The 7157-nt window shown below is 43.0% G+C and overlaps 1 long non-coding RNA gene across 2 annotated transcripts; it reads right to left on the bottom strand.

Moving 5' to 3' along the window:
- Positions 1–2521: 2521 nt before the first annotated feature.
- LOC139668399 (uncharacterized) lies at positions 2522–5958 on the bottom strand. Of its 2 annotated transcripts, XR_011697048.1 has the most exons (4): positions 5878–5958; positions 4868–5205; positions 4241–4400; positions 2522–2942 (listed from the first exon to the last, which is right to left on the bottom strand). It is a non-coding gene; the product is annotated as an uncharacterized lncRNA (long non-coding RNA). The 2 variants fall into 2 exon arrangements; XR_011697047.1 differs by lacking the exon at positions 2522–2942 and having other exon boundaries at positions 3610–4400.
- Between the last annotated feature and the right edge of the window lie 1199 nt (positions 5959–7157).

Genomic DNA, 7157 nt, shown 5'->3' with positions numbered 1-7157 from the left:
TCTTCAACTTCTTAAAGAGTACTGGAAGAAATAAATAAACAAACTTCTAAAACTTTAGGACAATATAAGATTCATAAAAGTCTACAGAAGGTCATAGCACACACTGTAGTCAGTAGATTGCATCTACCTTGGTTAAAAGGAAAAAAAAATATGCTGGCTTGTATAATTCCAATATGTGCAAAGACCTCTAGGGAATTGAGTATGGCTGCCAAGGGCTCAGAGAAGATTGTAATGTGAGCCAAAAATGAACAATAAACCCAGCTTTATTACAGACCATAAGACAAAGCTTCTGTCCTCAAGGACTGTAAATAAGCAGGAGGCAGTGATTTTGTGGGACAGGGAAGGGGGCTGGGCAGGCATGAGGGACAGAGCGTGGGGGACTGGGGGCAGGCTGCTCTCCATTGTGACTGGACCTGCAGTCCAAGATGGGCACGTCCACCCCCAGTGCCCGTCCTGATGGTCTCCCTTCTTCTTCTCCTGCTTTCAATTTAAAAACTAGTAGAGGCAGAGCAGCAGGTGAACAGTATCACGCTTTGCTCCTGCCAGGGAAAGAGAAAGTTTTTATATTTTTCAGAGTCACTCTGTAAACACATGGTCAAAAGAACAAGTCACCAGGCAAATGTGTGGAGTCAAGATTTGTCTTAAAAATTAATACATAAACCCCCCAACACGTGCCCAGTTATAATGTTTATCTGCTTCAATTACCCTGTTATACCTAGGGAAGACCTTTCCTCCTTGCCAACACCTTACCTTCTCTCTCCCTCTCTCTTCCCTTCCCACAGTCACTCAGAGATAGGCATGACATGGCAGATGGCACGAGGATGCTCCACATACCCCAAAGTGTAAAGCAGGTGAACACTTTTCTCCCAAACAGGATGTTGAGGGAGAGCATCTTTTTGAAAAGTCAGGTTAGCCAAGAGAGCAGGGAGAAGAGAGGGAAGAAGTTAGTTCCAAGGGTTCATCTTTATGGTAGCGACCCTCTGCCTTGGGCTGCATGCCAGGTAGAAGGGGGCACACAGGGATGAGTCTGGTGTGGTCAGGTGTTAGTGCTGGCAGTGCTGATACCCCTCCTGAGTGAGGTCTGGCCCCACAGCAGCTCTGCCTTATGAGATTGGAGCAACAAGGGACAGAAAAGTATTAGGGAGGTTTCAGACAGGGTCTTTGGCTTTTCAAAGACAGTTTTACAGGATATGCTATAGATTTGGATTTACTAAGTCCTTTGATACCACTGTCTCATGATGCAAGATTGCACACAAAAAGTAGTCCTGGTAGGCTTTGCACAGACAGAAATGAGGACTATATATTGTCAGGTGAGATTCAGGAAAGCAAGCATGGATGGTACAATCCCAGCATAGACAGCTGTAGGGAAGTATCTGTCAAGAGACTGCAATTGAAGAGATAATTCTGAGGACACATTTTGAGGTTTGATCTAGAATACATAAATATCAGTGAGAGATTTTATTTTGGCATGACTGAACTTCTGATCTTTATTCAAGGCATCTGTTAGTGACCCATGGAATTAATCAATTGCAGGTTAACAAATGAACAAATGATGTCTAACTGGAAGATACAAAAAATCCTGATGAGACCAAAGACATTACAAGGATTCAGAAAGCTGAAACTATGGGCAGAAAGGAATAAAATTACATTTTAGATGAGAGACAAATAAAAGGTAAACAAATTTAGAAAAATAATTCAAATGCTTAACCACATTGAAGTATGGAATATAGAGGTGTTGGAAAATAAACTGCAAATGTAATAATTCACCAGGTACTTTCACCAGCCATGTTTATTTAATGGTTGGACTCAATGATCTTAGAGATCTTTTTTCAAACTTAACAAATCTATGATTCTGTAATTTTTATTGCAGCTTTTTGGTTCAGACCTCACACTTGGGAGAGGGAAGATGAGGTTTTATCTCATCGGAGCCAATGACCAGCATGGAACATTCTGCCCTGATGTGGGGGCATCTCTGTGGGTACAGACAGAGAGCAGTGAGCCCATAAAGTCACAGCAGTGATCAGGGAGACAGGGGTGCTCCAGCACCCCCTTCTCAGCAATTGCCTGCAGAGCCTGTTAACCCAGAAGGGCCTCATCTGACAGGTTTGGGTTCTATTTTAAATCTTTACATCTTTTAGGTGTCGAATATAAAACTTCTGTATTTGATTTCATACATGTCTTCCCATACCCCTGCACTTGGGAGTGAAATATATAATGCACCTCTAGAAAACAGTCCTTTTTCTTATGTTGTTTCTTATCACAGACAGGTAATTTTCATTGTCCCTTCCCTTTGCCTAAAGAAATGAGATTGCTTCACACTTTGCCATCTGTATTTAGCTTCATATGCTTCTCCAATGAAGAGCAGAATTCTGAGGTCACATGAAGTGTCTCTGCTTTTGCCTTGGTTTGAGGGGAAAAAAACCCAAAATGTTTACCCACAAGCGGGGGAGGGGGCCTTCTCCACAATAATCACGCCACTCTTTATCAAATTTAAGAAAAAAGGAATTTTAATAGAAGAAGGAGAACTGTTCTTAACTGCTATATATAAACAGACTAGTGCAAACCGCTTCCCCAACACCACAAGAGAAAGAAAAAAAAAAACAAAACCAAAACCCAGCAGGTTTTCCTCCAGGAGGAAAGTTATACTTAAGCAGTGTCAAATGTCACAGTCCGGCTGGCTGCGGAGTGAGTTCCCAGTAATTCCCAGTCCCTCTCCAGCGAGACAGACGAGTGGTTAGCTCTCAGATGAACTCTGTGTCTCTTGTCCCAGATGAAGGAAAAAGAAAGCTGAAAGTGGGGAACCTCCACGTGTCCTGCAAAAGCAGCTGCAAACCTCTCTCTCTCCTGGGTCACTTCCCCAGCCGGGGCGGGCAGACTGTGACGGTGCAGGCGGTGGTCAGTGCAGGCGGTGGTCAGACTGCAAGAGGCCGGGATCCCAGATGCTGGAACCGAGAGAAACAGCCACGGCGAGGAAAAAAAAGCAGCAGCTCAGCCAGAAGCCCCAGCAGTGCCAGCAGAGCCATTTCTCTCCTCGGCAGCCACCGCTCCTGCCTTCCACGGAGCTAAGAAAAAAAGATGTCCCCAAAAAACAAAAGAGACAAACCTACCCCCATCCAAGTGATCAGTAGTTAACTGCTTCTTTTGTTAACTGCTGGCATGGGCAGTTAGTGGCAGGGGAGAGAATTTACATAATAATCCCAAACTACAACAGCTTTCAATGGTGGCATGGTGCTGATTATTCCCAGTTAGGATGCAGTCCCAAAAGCCTGCTTCATTTGGTGGCATTTTGGAGGTATTTTCCCATTTGTAGTGGCTGAAAGTGAGTCAGGTTCTGCAAGGATCCCATAAATGAGCAGCATGTTTGGAACTGCCTTTTTTTAACGTGGAACAAGGAATTTCATAAAAACAGAATAATCATGAAGTATCTCTGAGTTCTTAAGCTGCAGTTCCCTGAGGTCTCCCTACCTAGCTCCATGCTATAAATCTGAAAAAATAAAAATAGTGGAAGGCATGGAAATAAAATTGAACAGTGCAAATATTTAGTACAAATACAGAGAGAAAAATCACTGTATTTCCACTCAGCCCTCCCAAATGATACGCTTACTAACTTCTAGGTGGTTAGATCTAGACTGGTATGAAAATATAACTACCTTAGCCAAAAAATAGACTGTGTGATTTTTATTTTTCTAACATCCATGATATTAGCATGGTGACAAGAAACTTCCTAAAATCTTAGCTGTTACATTAAAGTCTTTGGGTTTATGTGTAACCATAAAGATCTGGGAGTACAATTTATTACAGGCATATTACAGGCATAACCAAGACATTTGAAAACAGAGGCAAAATAAGTTTTATGAGGAACTGCTGGAGGGTCAGTTTGAGTCTCAGTGACGGTAAATCGACTTATTATTTAGAACAGCAGAAACAGACGGGAACATCTTACCGTAGCAAACATTCCTAAGAGCACTGCATGAGCATGGGTAGGACTTTCTCTTTTTACTGCCTTCAGGAACTAGTGAGGACACTTGCATACGTAGAGTCAAGCGTGTGGATTTCCTCACTGATAACACGAGCATCCTGCTGCGTAAGTGCTGGCAGATCAGGGCTCTGGGTGGCCCCTCTCATTGGCAACTCTCAGAATTAATGAGTTATTTCTGGAGAGGCATACTCTGTCAGCAGCTCACACTGATTATAACAACAATAATAATATTAATAACAACACCACTAATAATATCATCACCTTATTCCATGGTTTCTGCCTGGAGTCAGGGACTACAGTCTTCATAATAGAGTTGTCACAAGGCAGTGAGTGCAGATGTCAGCTCTGTGAGCTGTGGTGCAGACCATAACCCCCTGCTTCAAATGCACCGAAAGGCGGAGGACACTGCTTCCCAAAACTGCTGCAGGGAGGGAGGAAAAGCATTGCTGAGGCAGCTTGCAGAGCTGGATGTGTAACCAGGTCACTTCACTTCTGGCAGCTTATAAAAGTGAGAGAGGAAATCTGCAGTGTACACTGATGTGAGGTAGAGGGAGAAACAGGGGTGAGAGAGAACAGCGGAAATGTGCACACACACATACAAATAGGAAAACAAGGAAGAGCCCTAATAGTGAAGTATGTAAGACCTCCTCATCTAAAGATGGATGAAGTAATTTCAAATTTAGGTCAGAAAGCAAGCACCTGTCAGCAGTGCTGACTTTCTTGCTATTTTATGCAGGTTTGCAGCCACTATATCCTCTTGCCTTTCGGTACTTGTATCTTGAAGTCTCTGAATACCTATGATCACAAATTCATGGGACATGCTGGCAACAAATTCAGACCAATGTCTGTAGGAAGGAGGGTAGAGCTCCCACATTAGGAAAAAGTTACCTGAAGGTTGAGTCTTCTCCTCAGGGGCTGGAGAAGATGATAGGTGTTGTTAGGCGTGGCATGTGCATAGAGAAGGGGTAAGCCCGGCTAGAGGTGACATCTGGCTGCATCAGCAGTTTTAACTCAGTGGAGGGCGTGTAACTCTTGCCATACTGGAGCACGGCCATGTCCACCGCAGCCAGCATCCTGCCACTGACCGGTGCAGGTGCCGGATGCTTCGGAGGAAGGTGACGCCCTTCCCTCTCACCTCAAATGATGAACACGTATGATGATTACACAATCCTCCACAGGGCTCAAGTGGGCCAGACAGTGACTTCAGCCCATAATGAGCTTCCAGCCTGGGACACAGATTAATGGCTGTTGCAGTATTTGTCCTGGTCAGCACAGCTGGAAAATGCCTCTTCACTGTATGAATATTTAACTATTCCTGAATCTCATCCCACTAATTAGCTAATAAGGCAAACAGAACACAGGCTGTCTTTGCCCCCTGCCTCCACCAAGTCAGGGTCTCAGCAAGGATGTAGGATGTCAGAGTTGCCACAGTGAGTCATAACAGAGCCCATTTGATGGGCCACCTCATCAAGCCCAAAGACACATGGGGTCTCATCAAGTATATCGGCAGCTGCACCTGGTGTGCCTGTCTGTGGTGTGGGCAGGAGAGCAGGGTGGCTGTGTTGGAAGCCTGACATTTCAGGTTGGCCAGCCCAAGGTGCAGACAGTTCTAGCCTCTCTGCTCAAGTTTTTAACACTTTGATTGGTTGAGGGGCAAACAGAGGGGAACAAAAGGAGTGAAAGTTCTGTGCTATTTAAGGAATAAGAAGCAATGCATTACAGGCTCTGTCCTACAGTGACAGGAAGCTTTCTCCTGTTTCTGATTTGGCATTTTGTGCTGTTGACTTAAAAATATATAGAAAATATTAAACTGAGCAATATAGTTTGCACTGAAATTGTTATCTTCTTGCCTGTTTTAGAAGAGTAAGAAATCAATATGCAGCATCTTTTCTGCTTACCTGCATTCAAGTGACAGTTATCTGCTTTTTCTCTGAGGAGTAACAACATGAAATGTGAGCACTTGGCAATCAGGGCTGCACCCTAAACAGTTTATCATTTACTTGCAACAGGTTACACATTGTAAAATGGTGGAACCAAGCCCTGTGTTAACATTTAACCAGATGTTAACTCCACCCTGGCAGCATTTGGAAAACACCTCTTGGACAGAACTGCAGGTGTGCTGCATTTCTGAACAGCTCTGATACTTCCGCTGTAGTGCACGACTATCCAGGAGGAAAAGAGGATACATTTACTTTTGCAAGGTATAGGATTAAGGCCTTAAAAAAGATAATTACAATAACACTATTTCCAAAGAGCACTTTTGCAACTAAATTTTAATTTCAACAGTAAAAATGAAATAATAGTCCTGACAGGAAGAATCCTGCTAGTTTTCAAAGAAATTTCATACTAATATAATATGCAATAGAGGCTTCTGTTTCAGAAGTACTGCTCTGCTTACAAATGGCACCAACACAGGTGGTCAGAACCAACCCATGATCAGCCCCAACCCCTTCTGACAGGGATTTCTGCTTTGGTTCAATATACTTTTAGTGTTCAAGCATACAGTGACTGCTACCCTTTTGGATTACAGCCAGCAGTGGAAAGAAAAAGCTTATGTGAAAGGCTGTTCTCCCAATATTTTTGAAGTCCTGACTTGAAACAGGATATACAAGATCAGAAGGTGTATAAGAGGTCTTTGACTCATAAGATTTCTGGCGCAATATCGCAGGTTTAGGGATGTTTAAATAGTTAAGTAATGTTAGGTCCACCACACCTAGATGCCATCTTCTGAGAATATGAATTGCTCTTTATTCACTTACACTACTTGCTACACTGATAAACTTTCTCTTAACGTATCTGTTGTATCAAGGGCTGCATCCATTGGAGAAAACTCTCGTCTTTCATAAGAAGTCTTCCAGGATGGATCCCATCCTAATCACATTCACTCTATGAGCAAGTATTTTCTGTGTCAGTCTTCTATTGTCTTTTACTTTTTGGTATTCTGAAAATTTATTCTTTAACCTTGATTTTTCATTCTGTGTATTTAGATATATGTACGATCACATTAACCCTGCCCATGAACAGGACAGCAAACATTTGTCTCTTTGTTCTTTTTCTTGGTATCAGGAGGATACCAGATGTGAGGGTGGGTTTTGGCTAAAATTAATGTCCTTTTCATCTGGGGAGAAGCAGAGTAGGATTTTCTTTACACATCACTAAGTTAAATGGAGGCTGGGAA

This window comes from Pithys albifrons, chromosome 2 (genome assembly GCF_047495875.1).
Source record: "Pithys albifrons albifrons isolate INPA30051 chromosome 2, PitAlb_v1, whole genome shotgun sequence".
Classification (NCBI taxonomy): domain Eukaryota; kingdom Metazoa; phylum Chordata; class Aves; order Passeriformes; family Thamnophilidae; genus Pithys; species Pithys albifrons.
Note: the sequence above shows the minus strand (reverse complement) of the source record. Positions and strands in the feature narration are given on the sequence as shown.